The following is a 27,318-nucleotide window of genomic DNA, read 5'->3' as shown; positions in this document are numbered from 1 at the left end:
GTGCTTAAGGTGAAAGCACATGAAATACGTGCAGTGGCGACATCCTTAAGCTTCAAGCACAAATATGTCGCTTTCCTCGATTCTTCAATCTACGTTTTGGAGATCGAGATCTGTGTTCGTCTCATTTTACCTGAAGAATGTAGAGGCTATCTATGATAGTTGTTGTAAATTGGGTCCTTTGTCGTTAGCGGGCATGGTGTTGGGAAAGGAAACATAGGGGAACTTTCTATCCTCTACTGTCTCCTCGCCTTGTTATAGGTTGTTGAGTCGTGGCAGACTGGAGGCTCATAGTACTTTTGGAGAACCTCCAAATCTTATTTATTACTTTTGAGTATGTCATTATTTTTGGTATAGGTGATGGTCTGTGTTTTTTTTATCTGGTTTTTGAAGCCCAGGGCAAGGGACATTATCTGTTTTTTAATATTTTGTCAACAACGGTCTTGTCCATGGTTACAAAATCCCACTAAGTACGGAACGACCCCTGGCCTATACTGCCACGTCTCCTACGAGTGATGAGAGCGCCAACCAGAGGCAGTATTCTACTGCAGCTGCTCTCTCACAAGGTAGGGTACTGCAACATTTGCTGCTGTTTAATGTGGTCTTACTGTCATTTTTATGTAGTCCATCTACCTCCTTTCCGGGTAGTTTGGGATTCAGCTATGTTAACTGTTCGGTAAGTCACTTATGTGAAAATGATATTTTTCATGATAAAATAAAGTTTCACATATACTTACCGAACAGTTACATAATCAAAGCCCACCCACCTCCCCCACAGATGGACGTGGCGGCTAAACGAAAATGACGGTAGAAGGCTAGCAGTACCAGGGTTCCCAGATGTGGGCGGGTCTTGTATCACCTATACTTAAGATAGCAACGCCGCTGGCGCCAACAATTTGAATTTCGACTGCCGTAGGTAAGAAGCTATAAGCTATGTAACTGTTCGGTAAGTATATGTGAAACTTTATTTTATCATGAAAATATCATTTTTGGTGTTGTGCCCTTTTTAAGGTAGTGTTTGAGTTATGTTCGCTTACCTGCCTCTTCTTCTTGATTAGTTCTGCAGTCTGATTCTATGTTTAACTTTATGCTTCTTCTTAATGTTAGTTCTGGATTAATAATCATAGTAGTCTTAGTCTCTCAGGAGAAGTTTGAGTGGGACGAACGGCAGGGTTTCTTTCTTTACTGTCGCAGAGAATACAAGTTACAACTACAAAGCTTATAAATCTAATTTTGGACCCTGGCAATATTTCTACTTCTTTACTGAACTACGGCTGCCGGTCCTCTATGTCTTCTTCTGTCGTTCTGAAATTCAGCCACCCTCAGTTTGAATTCGGCACCACCTCCTTAGGTGTTGTAGTTCTGGTTCTTCGCATTCGTGGAACGGTCTTTCCCTATCTTTTCCTTATCCCCTTTTAGGTTGTGTTAACTTAATTCGTTAACTTAATTCCTCCTTTTCCAGGCAGAATCAATATTTTAACATGTTAATACCTCCTCCTGGAGGTGGGGCTCCATTATCGATAGAAGCTGAGTAAGTCTGGTGCGAGGTCACAGGTCAAAGATTTTATGATGGTCCTAAGATTTTAATTGCGATTGTGTTATGGTCCATCTTCCTGTGACTAAGGTTTTGTTGATCAAATTCTGTCTCACACACCAAAGCTCAATTCTCTCTCTCTCTTCCTCTTTCACGTTATTTTCAATGTAGTTTGATTATTCTCTCTCTGTTTTTACACTACCCTATCTACTATTATTTCATATAGCTATCATTACATCGGAAAGAAATCAATAAGACATTTTGTCAGAATCTCCATCTTTTTTCAATTAGCCCGGTTATGAAATTGTTCAAAAACTGTAATTTAGTAGATAAAAAAATGATTATTATTGATAAAGACAAATCCTTGAGGCCAGGCATATGAGCTAAATGAATTAGTTCATGCTTTGGATAAAGTACTGAGTATGTCGATACAGCGGTCTCACATATTCGTGCATTTCTCTCTGGAACATTTTCCCCCATTATTCATTGAAAATTCGCCTCTTCGCGGTATTTTTCTATTGGAATAAAGCACAAATTTCTGAATTTGTTGTTTTTTTTATCTATTTCATCATCAAAGTTTACCTTTTTTATGATACAAAAACTATTAAAACAAGCAGCTATAAACATTTTTAGTGGGTTTTTCTTGAGTTTTAACTAACAAAATAGGCAGTTTGAAGCGTTTTTATTATAGGGGTTTTAACTATTCGCATATTCTATCTATTTGCGGGGGTCTGGTAGCAACCCCCCATGACTAAGGGGGGGGGAAGGGGGGAACACTGTATAGTACTCAGGTGTTTTAATTAACTATTTTCTGAACACCAGTAACTAGGTTGCTGCTGTAACTAATTATGGAAGGTAAGAGTTTTTGTTGATGTATTTTTGTTTTTAAGAATGAAGAAGAAGTGCCAACTATGCCAGAAGAGGGAACAGAGCCAGGAGTTCTTCCTACTGAAATCCGTAAATTGGTTGAAAGTAGAAAACAAGTTAAGCAGATGATGAAACAGACAGACTTATTGCCTGATCTGAAGTTACAGGTAAGGACAATGTTGGTTTCTTTTCTGTGATTTCATAGTCTGTTTGTTGCTGAAGCCATTTTGAGTTTTATCTGATTAATATATATTCATATTACTATATATATATTAAGTTGCCAAAGGGTAAAAAAAAAGTTGAAACTAGGTAACTGACATTTTCGAAGAGATGGAGCTCAATATTCAGGAAGATTTATGACTACATAATAGGAATTGATACTGAAAATATATTTTTTGTTTGATATCATATTTGCATTATCAAAGATGCATATGAATTTTATTAGAATATTCTAAATAGATATTAAAGACATTTTTCCACATCTTTTCAGTATGATATCCGACAGAAAGCCTTAAAGCTGACTGCCAACAGTATGTATGGTTGCCTGGGCTTTACATATTCAAGGTTCTTTGCACGCCATCTAGCCTCCCTCATCACAGGTATTTATAATTGGCATTTTGTAAATAGGGTAGTGCCCTACTGCTTGCTGTTGAACACTGTCTGCTCATTTGAGACTTGCCAAGCTTATCCCAGCAGACCCAAATAGAGCGTGAATGGTAGACTTGTTTCTGATACACAAACTTTAGATAGACTTGCATAGCAGAAGCTCAACTTTAGTAATGACTTTCTGTAATATTGCACTGGACCAAATCTTGTCATTCATATATTATTGCGTATGTATTCTTGAATTGGTATCTAATGTAGTGGTACTTTTACTGGACATATTAGGTAATTATCCATAACTTACCAACAAGGTGCACATACAGTAAATTTTAACATATGCAGTACTTACTGGATAATTAGTGTCTTAACATCAAATTGCTGAGAGAAAAAAATTGCCTACACTTTCTGTTGTTGAGCGAGTGATCACTTGATTTCATACAAATAGTTTAAATAATATTTGAAGTAATTTTGAATTCTGTATTAATAATAAAGTCAGTTAGCTATGCAAAGTTGATTCAGTATAACTGCTTTTGTGTTTGTGTCAACAAGAGGTTGTATACCTTACATTGTAGAAACAGCACATACATGCGTGTGATGTAAATAGTTTTAGTTTTCATTAAACCCCTGTGTGTTGTTGCATTTATTTTACATTTGATATGTGCATTGTTTTTTTTTTTTTTTTTTTTTTTTTTTTTTTTTTTTTTTTTTTTTTTTTTTTTTTTTTTTTTTTTTTTTTTTTTTTTTTTTTTTTTTTTTTTTTTTTTTTTTTTTCAAATGTCTTACCACCTTATTTAATTGTAACTGGTTACAAGATACAGATACTAGTATATGTATATACATGCACACATACATTGTACATAAAGGCTCGTGTAAAATAAATGTACGTCTAATATAATACGTACTGTTTCTTATCTTATGAATCTGTAATCTACAGATCATCATTAGAGAGAGCTAAAGAATCACTGTATCTTTATGTTTTGTGTGTTTTTTTTAGCTGAGGGTTCAGTACCACTATCTACATGTCAGGGAGTTCCCTCACCACCATCAGATCGAGTAAACTCTTCCTCTACCTCTTTCACAACAGAGTAAATACTGTGCACCTGAGGGCGTGAAGGCTACACTTCTGCCATTGGGTGCATCAGTCTCATGAATGACAAACTCACCCTGAAGAGAATCTGTGGGGAAAGTTTCCCATTCAGTGCTGCAAAGGCAAATGCCTTGGAGTCTGTCCATAGCTTCTCTTTAGGGCTGGCTTGATTCTCATGGTATGACTGAACATGCTGACAGATGTCTCATCTTCAGATTAGGGGCAACTTTTCAAAATACTGGAAGTTTAAAGATTTATCAAATGGCAATAAATTATAATCAAGAGCGAATTTAAATATTTAATTTACATAAAACAGAACTTTCACTGAAATATGTATTCGAGAAAATGGCTCAGGATCGTAGGTTGTCTTATTGCTTCTTGTCATTTAAGCGAGGTATCCGTCCCTATGAGGACCGATGATGCGACCTCACTATAACCCCCAATATTAGAAAAGTCCTCAGGATCTATAAATACTATGCGATAATACGCTCTGTTAATAGAGCAAATATATGAAAATATAATGTCAGAAACTATTTAATTGCCAATTAATATAACAAATGTATGAAGATCGGACAAATATGAACTCGACCAAGCAAAATAAAAACTGACACACCTCACAAATATAAGTAATTAAACCGGCAATAAATTCTAAATTTTAATAAAAACAATATGCTTTGTCCTTTGGATGATTTTTTATAGTTCAGGTTAAGGAGACAATTCATTCAAATGAATGAGTAACTTGAGTGAAATTTACAAGGCACAAGCATCAATGTGGTTTGCAACATACCTCCACTCTAAGCAAGCCTCTCTAGGTCAATTGCAGCTGTAGTAGTTAATTCACGAGTCGATGTAAACTTTCTGTAACTTCATGGTATAGTAGCCTCAAAAAGAAGCAATCCAAGTGCTCGCACTTCCAAGCAGGATCATCCTCAACCAACAGTCACACTAGTCACTTAATGCTTCATGATAAAATTTAGGCTGGATAGGTGAAAATTACAGAAGAGCTGACACGCCCTTCTCGGCTGCTGAATGAAAATGCACTTCCCGTCTTCAAACGCTGGACTAGAAGTAAACTTTGAGGTGGATTAAAGGTTTTTCGTTCAGTCTCAAAACTCTAGTATTAAATTTAATCACTTTAAAGGAGGAATTTTATGGTTGCAAACTGTGATGCTTTTCCAAACTTAAAACGTAACATTCTGAAACTGAACGAGTCTCCAAGCAAGAACACGAACTAACCATTATAAATAATTTAAACTTTTTCCCCCCAAAAAAAAAACCCACTCGTAAAATTTTGAAAAAAACAAGAAAAGAGTAGAAATCAAGGACCATAAAGGGTGGACACTACACTCAAAAGTTAAAAAAGAACAAAGTGAAAAAAAAGTTTCACTTTTTTTTTTTTTCAACAGCAACCTTCAGAAGGTTGCTTTTGTCCATGGATAGGGCCCTTACCTTTCTAGCACACCAGCCAGTGGACAAATCTTGTTCTTTGCAGAAGGAAAAGGATCATCTCCCAGTTTTTGATACAGATGTCTCAAGAGTGGCCTCTCACTGAGGAACAGTTCAGTGTGGGGCTTGTCTACTCATTCCTCCAAGTGTCGTGGAAGAGTAGTTGAGCTACAGGAAAGGATTCCCAAGGCTATTATCAACTGTGGTGTCATTCAAACTCATTTGGGGCAGAGGTATCTGAAGTCAAAACCTTCAGCATCTTTGATCACAGAGTCAGCTCTTTGAAAGCCCAAACATGACACGAAGCCTAATCTTCTGCTGCTTCTAGAAAAGCAAAGAATTTCCCGAGTTCTATCTTTCCCTCCTGAGGTCCCTGAGGTCTGTCCAGGAAGGGAGAGATAGGGTTCCTGAGTGATGATCCCCTTCTTCCACTGCCAGAAGTAGCAGGGGTTGCGTGTCACGTCATTGGGCAAAGTGGCAGCAAGAGGGAGCTAAGCCTTCAGATCAGTCCTTAAGGATACAGGCTTCTATTCAAGGACTTTTGTTTGTCCCTCTTGGAAACACCTATACTATTCCCATTCTATCCTCCAGATTTATGGAAATCTCTTAAGTTTGACGGTAGCAGTGGAAGTGAAGACAGGCACCAGGGAAGTCAGATTGTCAACTTTTGGAGGTTTACAGCTGCCTCTTTCTCGTAACAGAGGCAACCAGGAATTAGAGATAGGCAATTGGCCTTTCTGCTTTGGACAAGTTCATCCTGCAGACTTGTTTCAAGATGGAAACTCCACACCTATTGTTATAGCCCATCAGAGACGGCTACTTCATGTTTTCAATGGACTTGGAGGATGCGTACTCTGAAGTACTAATTCCATCAGTTCTTTCTTGAAAGTAAACCTCCACTTGATCTGCAATGAGATTGTCTTCCAGTTCAAGGTCTTGTGCTTCAGACTGGCAACAGCTCCTCAGATGTTCACCTGGGTGTACACCTTAGTCTCAGTGTTGGCCTACATTAGGGTCTCAGTTTATGTCTGAGATCCGTTCCTACAGCAAGGACGTAAACTGATTATCAGGAAGTGACTTTTATAATTTGTAAATCCATACTGACTGTCCTCCCCCAGTTGTTGTGGCAAACCTGCCAGGTTTCTTATTTGCCTCACAAGGTGTACCAGCCCCACCTTGTCAACCAGTTGCTTCCAGCGCATTTTTCAATTTACTAATACTTTCAACAGAATTTTTGTAAATAATGTAAATACTGTTGTGGTTGATCATATCGTTATTGATTATTCTGCTGTTGATTTTTTCTGTTAGTGTTATTACAAGTCTGTTTATTAGTTTCACTAATGATTGTATGTTGCAAATTTTGATTCTTTTTTTTTTCCGAGACATGAGCAGACCTGGGCCTGTTGCTCATTATGGAAAGAAAAATTGCAGATTACTGTACTCAAATATTTGGGGCTTTGGGTCAAATTTTCTTGATCTCCTGAGTTGTGACCATAACGGGGGGTTTGATGTTTTTATCTGAGACACATAAAAAAGCACTTGCTAAGTAGTAAAAAAAACGTCAATGGTTGTTTTTAATCTCAGTGTTGGGTTTTGAAGGCACCCTGACTTTATTTATTGATATAACATCCCACATGTGCAGATATGGCTGTATACAGGGGACTAAGTCTGGACAACCTATTTAGCATCAGAAAAATTAGGAGTGTAGTTTCCATGGAGTTCTTTTTATAATTTTCATAATTTCTACAATGTTAGTGTGTACTATTTGCTGTTTACTGCAATCCAAATATCTACTGCTCTATATATGACTTTGGAAAGGATTAGTATGGCTATAGTCACAGATTCAAAAGCTTCATTCATTATTTGTGGATTCTAATGCAAACGCACAGCAAGTGGCTAAATTCAAATTCCACATAAACATGGTTGGTCAACTCTTGAGTTCTGTGTATCCTCTGATTTTGTTCAGCTAATTGGGAAACTCACACACATTTCTAGTAATAGATCAGACCTCGTATTCACAGGTGTTTCAGCTATTATTAAGTCCAAGTCTGTGAATATATAGGCACAGCTGGTCATTTGCCTTTGCCCCGTTGAGAGATGGACATATCTGTTAATCATTGTAGATTCCTAATGTCACCATTGGAAAAACAAACAGTCTGCTTGAAAAATCTAAGGTCAGTTTTGATCATATTATGAAAGCTTATCAAGCACTTGATATTTCTGGTGCTATTTCAGATCCTGATCCTAAGAAATTAAAGGATATGCTGATGGCTATTTTAACAAGGTATATCCCTGGAAAAGTCATCAAATTCAGGACAAATGACCAGTCATGGTTTGATGATACATCTACGTATACTAACTTACCAAGGCAGACTAATGTCTAAACATGTGGAGGTGAAATAATTCAAATGAAAATTACGTGCTGCGAGTAGAACTTACCATACAGCTGGGAGAGATTACAATAATTTCTTTCCTTAGAGAGACTTGAAGGAATATCTTAGTCTCATCAGTGGTGGACCAATTGGCATCATCTATCGGTTGTTGAGCTTGTTCTTTATTCCACCACTACTAAACAGATGATGGTAGATTGGTTACTGACCTAGGGAAAAGGCTGCAACTGCTTCATCGAGCTTTTAAAGCTAAGCCTATCAGTTAAGATGTCCCTCTCCCTGATATGTGTCATCCTTAACCTATTCTTACAAAATTTGCATTTCACTCTATGGATGTTAAGAAAAATTCTTGATAATATTGATAGCTGAGGTGGAGAAGATTCTGATGGTTTCTTCCCTCTATTTTGTATAAAAAAAAAGTTTCTAGCGTGTTATCTCCCAAAAGTAGTAGATTCTACAGATTTTTATTGTGGACTTAAAAGATCTTTGCAGATGAGCACAAGCTTAGTTATACAATGCCTGTTCCAAAATATGGAACATCTTCAGACTGCAGTAACTACGGGCCAATTTCTACTCTCCCTGCACTCTCCAAAGTTTCTGAAAAACTTATTTTAAACCACTAAATAAGTAAGTGGAACCTAAATGATTTGTTAGCTGATAGTCAGTATGCATATAGGAAGCATTTAGGTGTGGCAGGATCACAAGCTAGAAAAAAAACCAGTGGCAAAACCCTCCCCACATTAACCTAATCAATCCAGCTGCCAAACCCACCCTCAGTCACACTTCTTCTTTACACAACAAAATACAGCAGGACAATTGACCTTCACCTGTACAAAAACAAAACACAAAAAACAAAAAACTCTCAAAACACGTACTTACCAATCAATCCAGTTACTCGGGCTATCCTGTGCTGTCGCTGGTTAAGGTCACTGGGACACCAACAACAAGAACCCATGACACCACACACCCAAGGACTACAACACAACAACCAACCATACAACTTCACATATCAACAACAAAAGACCACTGGACAAACAACACAAAAAATCACAACAGCACAGGCACAACAACTCCTAAGCAAAAACACTAACTTAAACACCAAATAAACACAAAACTCATCAACTTCCAATGCCTCCAATAGACTCCTCCAACACTACTACCTATCACAGGCTCTCACCAAAGACTGAACTGAAAACTCACCAAAAACACAGAACTCTGATCTCTACCAGCAGACAACCCAGCCAGAACTCACCAACAGCCAATACAGTCGTTAACCATCCACCCACCAATTACTCTCTCTCTCTCTCTCTCTCTCTGCTCTCACAGACGTTGTCAAATGGAACTCCATAACTCCTCCATATAGGTATCTATCCTATCTTTTAGGCTTTACATATATTTGCAAGAGAATTTTGATAGGGGTTTTGAGTGCACAGTAAATCAAATAAATACTAGTGCCACTTTTGATTTATTAAATCATAAGTCACTTATATATAAACCTCAGAATCTTGGAGTGGGTGGATATGTCTTAGGATTGCTTCAAATTCCTTATAGGTAGGCAGCAGCGAGTTGATGTTGATGGATCTTTAGTGAACCAAGACCTGTTGTGTCTGGAGTTCCACAGGGCATTGTTCTTGGTCCACTGTTATTGTGTTTGTTCTTAGAATGGAGAAGGACTTTGACCAGTGTTCTGGTGAGAGATGCAAAAGAAAATTAGTCTCATACCTTATGCTTTGACAGAAAAGATTTGAAAGCTCCCGTGGATATTCTTAGCACCTCCTTTGAGGTGGATCCAGTTGTGCATTGTTGTATCAGAACAGAACTGTTTGGATCTGACATCCAAAGTCCTAGAAAGACAGCAGTTGCTTTTTAACTGCAGTGTCCAAGTTTGGCCTTTTAGCCCCATTTTTACACTTAGATTTTATGTATCTTATATGGGGCTTTCTGGTTTAGGTTTTAAGGTTTATTAAGATTAAGCTCAAGAAGTTTGCTGCCTGATTTATGAATATGCAATGATCTTTAATTGTCAGAGCAGTTTTTTTTTTTTACTACATTATATAAAATAAAGCTACCAAGATATTTTTAATGACCCGCGAAGAGACATTGTTCTACCTAAATTAAGACTCAGTAATTTTGATGATTTATGGATGTTTTAGCAAACAAGAGACCATTTTTATGAACATAAACACATCTTTCAAAAACAAACGTCTTAATCTTAAATGTGCTTGCCCACTTCCCAAACCCCAACTCTTATTTTCTTGGTGTCACTTGGGACAGTGGAATGAGATGATGTGGAGCATCAAGGCAGAATGAATGTTTCTTTCGTATAAAAATGGGTTGATGGGACTGATATAGTTCCTACGTTGAAATGTGGTAACTTATGATTGTTTTTATAGTGAACATGTTCTTGTTAATAAAAAATATTTACATTTCATTTGTCAACATATGCTTAGTCATCCTTTGCCATATTTCTCCATAGAAGATCCAAAGGGTGTCATTGTAGATCACTTTATTAAACACTCCCTGTTTTGTAGTTAAACATTTTTTATTTTTATATAAATAACACAACCTTTTTTCACTGTTCAGAAGTATTCATTGGCTAGTGAATCAAAACTCAACATCTCCGACTCTACCCTCCAGTTTCTTCTTCTATCTGTCAAATGTTTAAAAGATAACCATCTCTCTCTCTCTCTCTCTCTCTCTCTCTCTCTCTCTCTCTCTCTCTTCTCTCTCTCTCTCTCTCTCTTCGCATCTCTCTCTCTCTCTCTCTCTCTCTCTCTCTCTCTCTCTCTCTCTCTCTCTCTCTCTCTCTCTCTCTCTGTGTTTCAAGTGGGGGTTTTCAGGGTACTGCTGTATTTTCTTATCTGGTCTTTCTCTTTCTGTTTTTGGATTATTTATTGATCTTGTTGTATTTATTAGCAGTATTATTAACTAGATATCTGATCCTTTTAATTTACAGGAAAGGGAAGGGAGATATTCTTCTCAATACTCCCGTGATTTGGTCCAGAAAATGAACTTTGAAGTTATTTATGGTGACACTGATTCCATCATGATCAATACAAATTGCACAGATTATGATCAAGTGTTTAAGCTTGGACACAAGGTAAGCAAAATTATTTTTTTCCAAGTATTTACTATTAGAGGTGAAAGTGAGATATGCAAGCAAGCAAAATTCCTGTGCACTCTGTTAAAATTAGGGAGTTGCTGACCATACCAACTGGTTTAGGTGTATGAAGTATTGTTGTGATTCTTCATTTATGACCGTAGTGTAATTCTTTGATGCCGCCAATCCTTCATGGGAAATTTATCATTTTAAAAGATTGTATACTTTATATTGTGCAAACCGATTTTTTAAAATTAGCCTTTTTAATGATAAAATTATTCCTTAGACACTTCAGTCTCTGTGAAAAGAAGGTGAAAACTGTAAGTCAGATTGAAGTACTGCTCATGCATGAGTAGCTTCCGCAAGTCTTGGTAAACCCATAACCAGTCATTTGGGTCTTAACAATAGGATAAGTCTTTTGGTGCAGCTGAAACTGGTTAAAAACAATTAAAGATTGTATATGCAAGGAATCTGTGGCAATCTGGCATCTAAAGCGTAGAAAGAGGTGGAGAGTGGTCACCCTGAGCACACTTGAACCCCGTGATGCATTTAGTCTTGATTCAGCTGCCTTGGAGAGTGGAATGTTCACTTTTACTCCTCCTCCCTAGCTGCTTTTTAGATATCCTGTGATTCCTTCCTGCTTTTTTGTGTTTTTGAGTGTCTGTGTGTGCTTTGGATGTAAATCATTGATTCCTCCATCGGATCTAAGAAGTCAAAGGTGTGTCCAGTGCATGCCTTCCAGGGTTCCTATGCTCGTGCTCCCTAGCTTCCACTCTGATTGATCATACAACTTGCAGTAGGTATCGTGCTAAGTTTTGTAATGTAACCAATCCGTACCCAGATGTCGTTCCTGTCTGTTGTGGCATGGATGAAGTTCTAGAAGAAGAGGGAGCATTGTATGATGTCTACGTGTCCATCTTGGGAATGATTCACCCCTCCTCAAGTGGGTCCTTTTGCTTCCCATTCTTCCAGACTTTTCCTTTTTATCCTCATTCATTGATGCCTTGTCTCCTTCCTTTTTTTTCCATTGATTTGTCTTTGGGAGCATCAGGAGTTGCTCAGAGTAATTTTTGTTTACTGCTGCCCTCTCTCTCTCTCTCTCAGGAGGAGAAGCCCCTTTTGGGAGGGAGGAGGCAGCACCAACTTGTTCCTTTGTTTCAGAGACCAATTTGTGCAAGATGGCATCTATGTAGGCCTCCTTAGGCCTACAAAGGGTCCCCTCCTTGGAAGGCCTGTTGTCCCATTTCATGTCTGCATGCCTTCCCGCTATGGCTCCCCCAGCCTCCACTATTTTGGGTTGCTTGTGCTGCCACCTAGAGAGACATCTTTCGTCATCCAAAATGGCGGCGATTTGGGTGTCGCTTGGGCTACGGGGTTCACCCTCCATGGAAGCTTGTTATTGCATTTCATGGAGGCCCATAACTTCACACCACACAACACACACACACACACCCCAGCTCCAGCTGTTCTCCTTCCTCCCCCTGGTCTCATCTACGCTAGGTCTTTGAGGCACCACATTGTGCATCGCTCCGCTCCAGTGAGGCCATCGACTAGTGGTGGTCTTGAGTTCGCGACGTCACTCCAGCATCCATTCGTTCCATGACATCAGTGGTAGTAGCACTCATCCTCCTGCTGCTATGATGTCATCCCTTCCATCATCTGACATCATCATCCTTGCTCCGCTTGATCCGTCCAAAGGCTTGCTTTCAGGCGGTCTCAAAGAGGCTGGGCTCTGTGTTGGAAGAGAAGTTCTGGGCATTGCTTCGAAGGAGTACTGTTAAACAGAAGGTCTCGTCTCCTTCCCTTGCCGCTAACCTGCGCTAAGAGAGCTTGTAGGGAAGAAGTCGCCTCTCCTTCTCCTTCTGCACCTCCAATGCCTCTCGTCGTCATCGCATCATATGTTGGAGGGGTTGAGGACTTTGCGATTTTGCCTTTTTCAAGCAGAGGGAGTGTTTCACCTGCTTCTTCTCACATCTGTGTTTCTTCCAAGCACGTCTGTGGTCACTCTACCAAGAGTAGCTCTTCACTTACTTCCCCTCATGATTGTCCTTATCCTTATCTTGGGTGGCGTTCATAGTTCTGGCAGTGGATCCTGCAGGAAGAAGTCTTCCTCTCCTTCGCCGCTTGGCCAGATCTCCTCTGTGTATTCGGGTAATCCAGTTGACGTCTTCCCTTCACGTCCGTGTCTCTACTACAACTGGGGTGTTCATGACAATTTGAGTGTGGAGCCTTCATCTTCTGTACACAGACATGCCTCTGGCTTGCATGTACGTGAGGATGAGCATTGGAAATTCCACTTCCTTCGTCTTCTCCGGTGCCAGTTCATTGTCATAAGGATGATATAAAGCTCCAATCAAGAGGTCTAAGGACGGGTTCCTCATTCTCCTGATAAAGTCTTAATCCAGAAAATTTTTCAACTTCAAGAAGCTTGCTTCATTCACATCTGTGTCTCAGGAACGGAACAGGCTCGATCGACGCTTGATGGATGTGACTCATCTTGTCACACGACCGTGTACACTGTTCCTCACATGAACGCTTACGTGCTGCGCCTGATGTACGTGTACATGATCGTCTCTCCGGTGGTGTACCTGGTTCTTCGCACAAGTCTGGATGGGGTCTGAGCAGGGATCGGTCTCTAGTGTCGTTGTTGGTGGACAATCAACAACTTCCGTACCTGGTTCTCCGAGTGTTAGAGGTGTCTCCCCTGCCTTTGATAACCAGAAGGTTAGACCCTTGAGAGTGTCGTCTGCTACACCTGCTTTCTTCACGTCATCGGTCTCCTTTGCTGGAGCAGGAGGAGGGAGACAGTCAAGAGTTTTTTGTCCTTCCTTTAAGGAGGTGTTGATCTCATTCGTGGGTTTTTTCAACAATCTCAAAAGTTAGGATGCAGGCTCAATCTTCAATCTCACCTACATGTTTGGAAGCCTTGCTGGTTGCCTGTCGTGACCCTAAGTCTTCTTTTGAGCTTCCTCTTTCAGGCCATGCCTAGTCCATCTTACAGCATGCGACCGCTTTGTTGTCGGACCAGGATGGTTCTCTGCTTTCGAAGGGGTTGTCCAAGTTCCTTCCTCCTCCTCTCACATGTCATAGGAAGTATTATTTTCAACCAATTCGGTACATCTGATGCCTCGTCCCTAAACCCGGACCGAGTTCATCTCAGGCCTGGTTTAACCTTAGAGCAGGTTAGGTCAGAAGGTCCTTCTTGGTCATCTCAGAAGCCTTGGCTATGAAGTCTACAGCTGCTTCCATTTTTTTCAGACAGTTTCATGGCTAGACTTATGGTCAACAGCAGTAGCAAGGATCGCTTCCGATAGGCGCCAGAGGGGTTAGTAAGTAAGTTTGTTCCCTCTCGATAGGGGGGGGCTGTTACAGTCTGGATAGGCTTACTCCTATCTGACCCAGTTAGTGCTAATTTATGGGCTAGCTTCTGATAGCTAGGAGAGACGCATCTTTGTCAAGGTAGCAGGCTCAGTGGATTCTGACTTCCTTATCAGCACTTCGGAATAGGGGAATCTCCTGGATTCTCAATTCCTGTTCCCTAGGACTCTGTTGGAAGATGGAATTGATCGGCGACGAGCTGATACCAAGGACAGGTTGGGGTCCACCAAGCAGTTTCAAAGTCACTGGCACGTTTCCGTTGTCCTCCTCCTCCTCCCCTCAGAAACAAGTAGGAAAGATCTTTGGCCTATCAGTCTCCTAGCGGTTCTGCTTTGGCTAGAGGCCCTTGGTCCTCCTCTCAGGGCTAATGTAATAAACAACGTCCCTTTCAATGCCCGTCCCTACAAACCTGGAAGGGGATCTAGGTGAAGGGACAGAGGTGGTCCGTCAGTAGGGTGTGTGGGTTGCCTTCTCCCTTCTCCTTTGCCATGGGTAGGGGATGCCTGGGGGGGGAGCCAGTGGGCCAAGTAGTGAGATTATGGAGCAGAGAAGTGGTAGTAGATGTTCTGCGGGTGGGACATCTACCACCATTCAACTTCTCTCCCCCCTCTCTCAGACAGTCCTTTGCTTGGTCAGACGTACCCATTTACAATTCTCTGGAGTTCTTAGCTCTTTGGGGGAAGTGTTGAAGATGCTGGACAGGGCGCAATAGAGGAAGTAATGCAGCCTTCTCCAGGGTTTTAGTCCCATTTTTCTGGTACCAAAAGTAACGGGCGACTGGAGGCCGGTAATCGACCCTTTTCCGCCTTGAATCATTTTGTTAGGAAGACAAGGTTCAAGATGGAGACGCCACTGACGGTGTTGCAGTAGTGAGGGGGGACAGCGGAGGGGGGGGGGCTTTTTTGCTGTCATTAGACCTGAAGGACACTTACTTTCAGATTCCTATTCATCCTTCGTCCAGAAAGTTTCCTTCACAAGCCTCGCTCTCGGAGGGGGAGAAAGTATTCCAGTTCAAAAGTTCTCTGCTTCAGGTTAAAACCACATCCCCTCAGGTCATTTCACAAGGGTCTTCTCCCTGGTTCTCGACATGGGCTCATGTCAAGGGATTCGCCTGCTGAGATATCTCAATGACTGGCTGGTCTTAGCAAGCTCCAGGAAGAAGCTGTTGCAAGACAGAGATCGTCTTCGGTTTTGTTTGGAGTTGGGCATTGTAGTGAACGTAGAGAAGTCAAATCTAAATCCCAACCAGAAAATAATTTATCTGAGTATGTGATAGATACAGCAGCGTTGAGTGTTTCCTTCAGACTAAAGTTGGAGAAGTTGCGAGTGGTAGCATGCAAGTGTCCCTTTCACTGCCAGAACAATTGACTCACCAGTGGCAGGTTCTTCGGGGTGGGGATTGTCTTCCCTCAAGAAGCTGCTCCTTCATGGTCGTCTCTATCTTCGATCCCTACAGTGGAGACTGAAAGACTTCTGGTCCCTGATAGGAGATTCACCTCTTCAGAGAATTCTTCTGTCCAAAAAGGTGAGGAAGACCTTCGTTGGTGGTTGGATGATCAGAATCTCTTTTTTTAGTAGTAGTTGTCCCCAAAATTCTTGTATATTCTAAGCTTTTAGTTTCTTAGTTTAACTCAGTTTTTAGATGTCAGAATCTTAGACTGGGCCTAACGGTAGTGACTGGTAATATGGGCATAGGACTACCATCATGTTTTGGTTCCAAATATATAGAAACAGCCTAGGCTTATTGCCAGAAATCAAAACTCGAACATTACATGGGGTATATGCTTTAAAATCTTTAATCATTATTGCAAGTTAAAAAAAATGAGGGGTTTTCAAAACGTTAAATGGAGTCTAATAGTACATGAGTATATATGGTAAATAGGAAGAAATAATCAAAGCTTGCAATATTTCATTATGACATCCGACCTTATAGGAGGCTTAGAGAAGTCGTGGTTGAATATCATAGTAAAAAAATTTCTTCGTATTAATACAACCACTATTGCCACACTGTTTAAAATCCTCTTAGCACTCATGTGATCAAAACAGTTTGCTCTGTTGCCAGAATAGACTCTCTTCAGAGGACACAAATTTGCAATAGGCTACAAATTGCTTTTCCAACTTAGCATTCATTTATATGTCAAACAGGACTCCCCATCATCAGTAAATCCTGACTCGCAAATGCAAGGGTACATTTATGGAGAGTGAAATCCTTCAGCAATCATACATGAAATGAATATGAGTTACCATAAACATAATTGAAATGTAGGGTTGGATAATGATGCAAAAAAAAAACAAACATGAAATTTTAAAATGTAAACAAAATAGAGGCATTAGATATATAAACATACGTTGTAAAATAATACATATAAACCCAAAGTATAATGCCCTACATCAGGTACAGTAAATGTAAATTTTTTATATCTGTTTTTTTGTGTATATTCTTGACTATTGGAATATATAAATTTATTAATGAGAGTAAAACTCTTAATCTAATGTGTTAGTGATGTATGTGGATTTTTGTTGTTTATAAAGAGCCTAGGCTATTTTTAAAGGGTTAATTTTCATTAATTTCAACTTATGCCATGAGTCTTGGAACAAATTGATGGTGTTGGATGAGATATTACTATAGAGGACTTTGGTAAGACACATGCTCCTTAGGTCTACGTACACATGGGTTCAAAAGGGAGAGTAATATTACTTTGATTTCGTGACCTGAAGAATGATGCAGTCATAATAATTTTTAATACTTTTGATTATTCTTGGAGGATTGCAGGAATCAGAAAACAGCCAAAGAGAAACAAGATATTTAATCAGAAAATTGTAGATAATGCTTTAGCTGCATTTTATCATTTAATGGCTTATCAATAATGCCTAACTGTTCATTAAAGTTAGTTTCGTACATTTTTTCCCTAGATGTTTTTCTTTGTGTTATCTTTGATTTTGAAATGAAATATAAAAAGGTATGCAGAAATTTTTTTTCAGATCATTAACGATTTCAGTATACTTCTATGTTTGTGTGATTGTAAGTTGAAGATGTTTTATATTATGGTTCATAGATATCTCGGTTTTACTGTACCACTTCAGTCCTTGTAAATATATACTTTGTGTTTAATAATACTGATTGAAGCTCTGAACTCTGATGATGGACTTTGGTCAAATTGTGTTCTCTTATACACTGTTTTCCCCATTTAATAAGTCTTTGTTTTTCTTTGATTTGCAGATCAAATCAGAAGTGAATAAACTTTATAAGCTTTTAGAATTAGATGTTGATGGTGTCTTCAAATATATGCTGCTATTAAAAAAGAAGAAATATGCAGCTCTAACTGTCAGCAAGTTGCCAAATGGCAAAGTTGTCACCGAGCAAGAGCTTAAGGGTTTAGACATTGTGCGCCGTGATTGGTCACAGTTGGCCTCAGACTGTGGAAAGTAAGAAATTGTCTAAGTGTGATATTGTGCTGTTACCAAAGTTCATTTTTTTTAATTACATACCAGTAACATTTGTGTGAATAACAATTTTTGCCATTTTTCAACATGATTTTCTTTATTCATTTCAAAGAGGAAATTTTATAATTGCCAATCCTGTTTATGCACATTTCACTATGTTTATGATTACCCTTTTTATCTTTTTACAGGCATATAGTTCAGCAGATCTTATCAGATCAGGGGTCAGATGAAAGGATAGAAAGCATTCATTCTCACTTAGAGGGAATCAAGACAGATTTAGAAGAGGGGTAAAGGTTAACGTACAGTATAGTGGTTTGCAGTTAATTAATGTTATCAAAAGTTGATGAAATTGATCTTACATTATTATAAATAATATCTTTTTAAAGAAAAAGTTTACAAGTACTGCCTGGCTTCAGAATTTTTAACTCTGGTCATGATTATATTTTTCTTTTCTACTTTGATAAAAACATTCATTTTATACATTATGATATCCTTTATACCACCCCCCTGGTCCAGTTGTTGAAACTTGGTAAACAAGGTACTGTGTTTGATACCATATAAAACCTATTTTGAACTCCCCAAAATATAGTTGAAAATATAACCAGTGTCATTTGCAAAATTAATGTATATCTGGTAGGCAAACATTCACTCAGACACCATAGACTGTCAATGCTTGTACCAAGCCAAACATAATTGTGTAATATTACTGGTACAGGCAGTTCCATGGTTATCAGCAATCTGTTTTGTGGTACTTGCCTAGTCATGAAAATTGGCGAATTTTGGTTGTGAAAATGCAGCGATAGTAATAGGGTTATTGGCATTGATACGTACCTAATAGAGGTGCCGATGTCCCGTTATCAGCACCAATAACTCCCAAAAGTCACTGATTTTCAGTTATCGGCAATTTTTGCATGTTATCATGCCGTCGGAAACGGAACCCCCACCGATAACTGGAGACTGCCTTTATTTACTAAAAATATCATTATTATCCATTGAAAAAAAAGACACTATATGCTGCTGAGCTTATATTTCACCTTCACAAGTCGGATTGTTCAGCAGGTAAATTATAAAGCTGCTATCCAAAGTTCATTTATTATTCTGATGTTTCCATAGGCCCTTGAGGAGGAGTAATTGGCACCAGGGTTATATGCAGGGAATATTTTATACCCAAAAATGGGTTCACAAGATGTCGTCAGTACTTGAGCTCTCTTATTGGTTGCGCATCTGGCTGACGACGATGGCAAACCAATTCGTTGGCGCTGGGGGCTCTGCTCGCACCTCAAGGAGGAGTGTGGCTGAGTATTGTCTTGGGCGGGCCAGCCAAGTTGTTTTCCTGACAGTGGTCAGCAGGAGGAGAGTTTACCCAAGTAACCATTTAGAGTAGGTTTCCATCAAAGGATGGTTTTGGGGGTCTCCTTGTAGCAGAGGCTGAGGTGATCCATGTCACCATTTAGGATTGTGGTACGTATTAATTATAATCTGGTGGCATTGGGTTGTTGCTGTGTTCCCTCATTCAGCGTTGGTACCCTCCCCATCATGTAGATGGATGGTGATTCTCTTAGAAAGGCAAGTCATACCAATGTAAGAATGGTGGTATCCATTCTCAGGGCACAGTATTTGGTAAACCACTCCTCCTTTTCATGGGATTGCTGCTGATGAGGGGTTGTTTCTTCATATGAGGTGCTGGGCAGTCCTCTGATCCTTATGAGAGATTGTAAGGTTGACTTTTGTGCCCACTTAGGCATGGGTTACAGTGAGCCTGAATAATGTCCTTCAGAGTTGTGTTTTCCTTTTATACATTGTAAAAAAAATTCGTGTATCTCTTGTAGAATGATTTGATGGTCTTTGCACCCTCTTGGGGCACAGCTTTCTTGCTGATACCACCTACTGACTCCATTCTTCGAAACCCTTTACAGTAAGCAGCTACCCGTTAACTAGTGTCTGGGCGATGTATTCAAGTTTGTCAGAGGTGGCACTTCAGGAAGAGCAGTGGGAGGCATGGCTGATGTTGCCATTGAGGCAGAGTCTGGTATCAGCTGAAGATCTGCATGAAGGAGACTCCATCCGTTGATAAACAACAAGGATGACTTTTGACTACTGCATGGGTATTATCAATACCTTCATCAACGTTGCCAATGGGTAGAGCTTGAGACACACCTTTGTCAAACATTTGAAGAAGAATCGGTCCTCCATTTTCTATCAAAGAGCTGTTTTGATAATGCCATCCCCTTCCTGGATATTTGTTACCAGCACCCACCCCCCAAGAACTTTCAAAAAAGGTTTCTACACGAAAAACCCATCTAACAATCTGTCTGGCTAATAGTTTTGTTTTGCTCCACTAGCTGAATTTTCTCTCATACTGAGAGTGTTTTGTTGCTCATTTTTCCCTCTGGATTCTCACAGATGATGTTGAGTGGTTTCCTTGCAGAATGGAGGATGAAGTTTGTGTTTCTTGGACTGTTTAATTTAGGTGTTTGTTGGCTTATACTTACAGCTTTCTGCTATTTGCAATCTGTAGTCCTGAGTTCGTTTTTTGCACAATCTCTGTGCCTTCTAGTAATTTTTCCATTTTATGGTGTATGGTTGTAGGCATCTACTAATGTTGGAATATATAGCCCTTTGATTGCAGTAAGCTTGCAGTCATTGTCGCAGAGTGGTAGTGGTGCGACCTATGTAGTAATTGCTGAGGGCTTGACATTAAAAATTTAACATACTACTACTAGGTTGGGAGACTTGCACATAAAGCCAACGGGGCGTTGCTATTCCACATTTTTAGGGCGCTGACCAGGTTCAGACACCAGTGAGCTCATGAGATATTTTTTTTTATATGTAGGTGTGGCACCATTGGCAATTATCCTACATATGGCCTTGACCTCATCCTTAAATTGGCTATGATTTGCCATTATGTAACATAATGTGATGTTTGCTGTTGATGTAGATGTCGTCGCTGGGGTACTGACATACTTGTCAATCTGTTTTTGTGTGCAACTGTAGGTTACAAGTTGCTGTTGTAACCATTGTTAGTGAAGAGCTTCCTAATACATTCAAGCTCTGCATGAATAGCTTTTGATGTGGAACAATTTATAATTGCATGTCTCCTATACATTGCCCACTACATAACATTTGTAAGTGTCTGGGTAGTGGGGCACTTTCCATTTGTTTTGTTTTGGTACACGGCTGTATCGTACCTATCCTCTTTTTACTCCACATCCACATCCAAGAAAGTAAGTCAGCCCTCAGTGATATTTCAGATTGCGTAGTTTAAGCTAGAGTTCCTCTTCAAGCCATACTGTAGGCTTGTGGCTTCTTCATTAAGGCCAATAGCAATGAAGATGCCGATGTAACAGTCTTATAGCTTGGGTTTTAAATGGGTATGGAAAGTTGTCCTCAGCATATGCAGTGTTGGATATAACACCTTTTACAGTAATATTATGTCAAACTTACGCAAGGTTAAGTTCCATAACTCCTTGTCCAAGGCAAGGATTTGCTTAAGTTTGGAAAAGTCACTAAAAATGCCAATAAATGCATATTTCTAGAGTTTAAACCATAAATATGACCATAATCGTTCTCCCAAAGACTTAAACTAACTTTTAAATGAAATTACAGTAATACATTATCATTAAAGCAGAAATAAATGGTTGAAGTAAAAAATACAGTACATTATCGTAATGGGTACTGTATTGGCCACACTAGCGCATTTATAGTGGATATGTACATATACGTATACTAATGTTTACACAGCCCCTGCAAATACACGGGGTCCACTGTATAGTCCTCCACTGTTCCAGTCATGCATCTCTTGCTATGTATCACATTCAGGAACCATTTTAATTATTCCTAGACATGCAAACCTGAAATCTTTTATTATAATCTCATCTCTAACCAACCTTGTATTTGCTACTGTTATCAAAGCTAAAAGTAGCATCAACAGTGAAGAGTGTGAGTATGTTCTTTAACCCCACTCACCTGCTGCTAGTTACTACCTTGTTACCATGCTTTACCAGCAAGACTAGAGTTACTAAAAGTATATTTATATAGAAGACTTTAGGTATTGTAATTAGGAAATAAATGCCGATTACATTATCTTCCATTTGCAATACAAATACAGTAACTCCTCAATTTATCTGACTATTACACTTAACAACTACTCTATTGTGATAGTTTTATTACTGAGCTACATTTTACACCCTACTTAGCAGACAAATCTCTTGAATATCAATAGATGGGTCCAGATCGTTAGTAGAGGCAGGCACCCTGTAGCAATTCCCATAGTGCCAAATAGTCCATGCATAACCATTCTTTTGATCAGGCTGTAAAGTGATTTGGATTGTTGAAATGACAGGATTCTCTGAGGGAAGAAAAGGAAGGTCTTGACTTTGATCAATGATTTGTTTTATTTTAAATATGTAATAAGTTACTGTACTTTCAATAGCTTTTTGCTGAGTAATTTGAGTACCTGGCAGTTAAGAGCAGTTTGCTTAGGAGTCTCTAGAATACATTTGACTTATAATTATGATGTAGCAACCATAGCAATTTTAACTTTTTTTTTTTCTACAGATCAACCTTGATGTTCTTGCTATCACTAAACAATTAACAAAGAACCCCGAAGACTACCCTGATATGAAGAACCTTCCTCACGTTCAAGTTGCACTTCGGATGAACTCAAGAGGAGGAAAAAGTTGCGTCAAGGTGATACAGTGGCGTATATTATTTGTGAGGTATGTTGGGAAAATTTTTCTGAAACACACTAAAATTGCATGACTTCTAATTTGAGTGTTTTAATTGGGTATAAGTTCACAAGTTTGAGTATGTATTGTGATAGTAGTATTCAAATCTAACAAGCTAAATGTAATAGAGGAAATACTAGAAATAAAAATAAAATAATGAAATTTTTTTTTTTTTTTTTTTATAAACAACACACCATGAATTGTGTATACATAAGAAGGAACTTAGCCAATGTGGAACGGGATTTTAGACCCTGTAGTGTTGTAAGCTTTCACTAGGATTTTTTTGGCCAAACGTTGATATTAACTGTCACTGTTGTCATTTTTATGAAGTATTATAGCAATGACATCCTTTTACAGCATCTTTTTTTCAGTCGTATTATTAACTATAATAAATGATTTACTTGTGAGAGATATTATTTTATACATGCGAAGTAGTTGTAAAGAAAAATAATAAAACATTTCTGATCCCTAAAACAATTATTCCTGGCAAGCAATGAAACACTGGCACCTCAACCGAACAGATAATTTGGGTATCTGGCCTCCAAAGACTCAAGGCCCAGTATAACTAAATGCACCCCACCCCCTGAGCTGGTGTTTACGTGTAGGTTGGAGGGGACACTTTAAGCTGGTAAACTCAGTAACGAATGTAGTAGTACAGCTTGGAATAATAAATATAAAAAAGAAATATTCAGATGCAGTGGCGTCCATTTCAGATTTTTCTTAGGGGGGAAGAGGCAAAGGTTTAGAGCTTATGGTATGGGTCAGGTGGCGAGTGAAAAGAGGCTTATCAGCTTGGGGCAGGGGTGTGTGAAAGCAGCCTGGTTATGCACAATAATCTAGCTGCCCCTCTGCAGGATCCCTTGAATCGAAGACCAATGTGGTCTACCATTATTCATGCCCCACCCAAGGATAGGTGCCTTGGCTCAGGCATCTGATGCCCACCATGGAAGCGTTTCCTTTTTCTCCAAAGAGAATTGCCTGCTCCATGCAATCGGGGAAATGGAACCAACAGGGTGGGCGTTCTCCAAGGATGATTTCCTAGCATGCTAAAGCAAGAGTCTTATGCATGCCAAAGGACAAAATGCCACAACCAAAATATCTGAAAGGCAGACATACCCAATGTGGAAATCATTGATCAGACCACTGACCACTGCTGCCTGTGCCTCCTTGAGGCATTACACATAGGAATAGAGGAGCCCAGCATGAATATTATACAGGAGACTTTCCTCCTTCCTATCACCACCAGAGAACAGCAGTGAGTGGGCCCCAGAACGAGCCAGCCAATCAGGAATGTCTGCAGGATGAAGGGATTTCCAGCAATCATCCCCAGTTGCACTGTGGCGCTCGCACTAGTGTAAACCGGTGATCTTTGCAACGTGACAGTAGGCTACGCCCAAGACCGACTCGGCCAATGAGAATTTAGCCCTTGATGTAGGACCACTACAAATACTGCCACACTTGACCTGTTTCTCCTTCTCCAATCCTCCATGAACTTGTCCTGAAGATGACCAGCGAGGTGGTTGAAATGTAGACAGTACCAGAACGAGAGACAATAATACCAGCATCCCAGAAGAAATTCCAGACAACAGACCCCGCCTGAACCTGGCCAGATTCATACCAGGCTAAACAAACACCGGACAACGAACCTCTGCCTGAATCACGGATTTCCCCAACATTATTCCCCTGGATGAAACTTTTTTTCTAGACCCCAGCTGTCCTTTTGTCAAATATGAACATCAGGCAGTTATTGTCTGACATCTCTGAGCCTGAAAACAAATCATAACGAAAAAAATCATATACAAGAATAATTTGTTAAATACTTCAACCATCCTTTTTAACAGAACATGTGTTTAAAACAGGGTCTTCTTCCTGCATATTATTACAGGCAGTCCCCAGTTATTGGCAGGGGTTCCGTTCCAATGCTTAATGATAAGCGAAAATCTCCGATAACTGAAAATCGGAGATTTTCGGCAATCTACATAAGTAATTTAGACCATCAAAATCTTCATGTGTGTGTGTGTGTGTATGGATGATGTGTACTGGTTATGTTACATCGTATTGTTATTCACTATGGAAGATCAAAAATACAAAATCCATACAAGTCCAAAAGATGGTGTCGATTTGCTATTTACGGATATTCAGGTTATCAACATTCATAGATATGAACAGACAAGGTCACAAGTTCAAATTTTGCTCTGTGCGACTATTCTCCTAGTAAAGAGTTTTTGCAAAGAACAGAACACAAGGAAGAAGTTGTTCCTTCAACTCCTTCCCTGATTATTCTGAATATTCTCGTGATTAACTATGTGCCTTGTATTTCTTCTTACAAGTCACTTACTCATTCATACATGTAAAATGTGGGTATCTTTCACCTTGAATTGACATCTCACTCGCACCTCGCTCTCGCCATCTACGAGAATATGCACTTGCTAAGTATTTGAATGTTATGTCAGACAAAAGTTTACAAATCCTTTCTCATCCAACCACAACATAAATCAACTTCGGCAATCACACATATTGTTTGAAACATTTGGTAAAATGATGAAAATGACAGACATGATAAATGCTAGGCCTGGGGTAAGGGTTATTTGGATGGTGATGTTGACAATCTAAAATTAACCAAGAGAACAGTGCAGTGATGCTGAAAGTGGTACAAATACACCGTTGACAGCAGAAACAATTGATGATGAAGTAATGTGACTGATGGAAGAAGTCTTTTTGCCAGCGTGATGCACATCATCCTTCAGTCAAATTCAAAATACTTTAATGTGTAAAGTAGTTAACAAATCATGAATTTTATACATTCAACTTCCCTGCCAGATATATACTTAGCTATAGACTCCGTCGTCGGCCGACAGAATTTCAAATTTCGCGGCACACGCTACAGGTAGGTCAGGTGATCTACCGCCCCTGCCTGGGTGGCAGGACTAGGAAACCATCCCCGTTTTCTAATCAGAATTCTTCTGTCGCCCGGACCATCAACATTGTTGTTGGTTCCTCTCGATTGGTTTTTCTTTTTTCACCGGCAATTGATCTTCTTGACCGACTTTTGGTGACGTATCTGGATTGTTGGATTGGCATCATGGGACGTTTTGTGGACTGTTTTGTGGACTTGCATTTTGGATTTTCTTTAAATATGTCTGACTCTGGTATGGTTGTGAGACGTTGTGTGAATGTAGGCTGTAAGGTGAGGTTGCCGAAAGCTTCGGTAGAGACCCTCACACGGTATGCAAGAGGTGCAGGGAGTATGAATGTTCTTTTACTAATACTTGTAAGGAATGTGAGAACTTGAGTGAGAACGAATGGAAGAATCTAACTAATTATTTAAAAAAGTTAGAAAGAGAAAGAGTGAGGAAGGCTTCTCATAGAAGTTTAAGTAGTTTTCTAGATCTGACCTAATTCCAAGCTTGGGATCTTCCCCAAGGGTAAGTATTGCTACTTCTCCTTCCATTGCAGCCCTTCTCCTATGCAGAACCTGTAGATCCAGCGAAAGAACTTGCAAGATCTAAAAGCAGCCTTCAAGTTGATGGAACACAAATGGCTGCCATACAACGGTAAGGCTAGTGAATTGTCAGTGGACAGTGATGAGTGTCCCCAGTGTAGTGGAGGGGGCATCTGGTCGGCTCAGCAACGCTCCTAGGTCTAGACCTCTTCCAAGCTCCACATGCCCAGAGGAGAAGGAATGTTCGAAAGCCGAAATGGAGGTTTGTGGAGAATCCCACCGATCAGGTGTCCCTTCGGCGGTTTCTGTGACACCCCAGACTGCCAAGGACCGCTATTGTAAAAGCGTCCTACGTGAGTGTTTCTCGTCGTCGGGATCTTCATCACCGAGACGTGATTGGAGAGATTCCGATCGATCTCGGCCTCTCAAGAGGAGTTGGAGGGCGCCGACTATTGACTCGAGCCCTGAAAACTTCCCTGAGGAGTCTCCATCGGGAGTTAAGAAGGCGAGAAGAGCCATTCTTCCAACCAGAGTGAGAAGGAGGCAGGAGGTGGAGGCTATGGACTCCTCCCCTCCTCCTTACCCCTCCTCCCGAAGAGGATAAAGAGGAGGCCTACTAAGAGGTTCATGATGGCGATGCAGGAACAGATTTCGTCGTTGTAGGAGTCCTGTCAAGGAGCTCCTAGAAGGAAAGACACTTCCCTTTCCTATTAAAAGATCCTCCAGACGGATGGAGGTATCTACCTCCAGGATCGATACTCCTACCCGAGGTGAGGTTCCGGTACGAACCTGGATGAATCAATCAGACGTCTGGCACCGGCCAGGAGTGAGGAGTCACCCAGGAGGCAGGAGCCAAGAGGCCAGGAGTGAGGAGCAACCAGGAGGCAGGAGCCCAGAGCCAAGAGTGTGGAGGCATCTAGGCAAGAGGCAAGAGCCAGGAGGCAAGAGCCAGGAGGCAAGAGCCTGGAGGCAAGAGGCAGGAGCCAGGAGGCAGGAGTCAGGAGGCAGGAGCCAGGAGTCCGGAGTCAGGAGGCAGGAGTCCGGAGTCAGGAGGCAGGAGTCAGGAGTCAGGAGGCAGGAGTCAGGAGCCAGGAGGCAGGAGTCAGGAGCAAGAGTCAAGAGCCAGGAGTCAAGAGTCGGGGACTCGTTCCTGGAGGTTATGACTCTTCGCCAAATAGGAGCTCCTCTCCTTCAGAACATAGGAGGTCTTGGAAGGACTCTCCCTCAAAACGTGAACTTTCTCCTTCGTCTGATCGAGGGTTAGTTACGACGTTGTCTGACGACGAACCTCCTGCTAATGAGG

At 40.2% G+C, this 27,318-nt stretch overlaps 1 pseudogene; it reads left to right on the top strand.

Moving 5' to 3' along the window:
• LOC135206594 (DNA polymerase alpha catalytic subunit-like) overlaps positions 1 to 27,318 on the top strand; it is a 127,944-nt pseudogene that overhangs the window by 59,179 nt on the left and 41,447 nt on the right.

Source organism: Macrobrachium nipponense, chromosome 31 (assembly GCF_015104395.2).
Source record: "Macrobrachium nipponense isolate FS-2020 chromosome 31, ASM1510439v2, whole genome shotgun sequence".
Taxonomy (NCBI): domain Eukaryota; kingdom Metazoa; phylum Arthropoda; class Malacostraca; order Decapoda; family Palaemonidae; genus Macrobrachium; species Macrobrachium nipponense.
The sequence above is the reverse complement of the archived record's forward strand: the minus strand, read 5'-3'. Positions and strand labels throughout refer to the sequence as shown.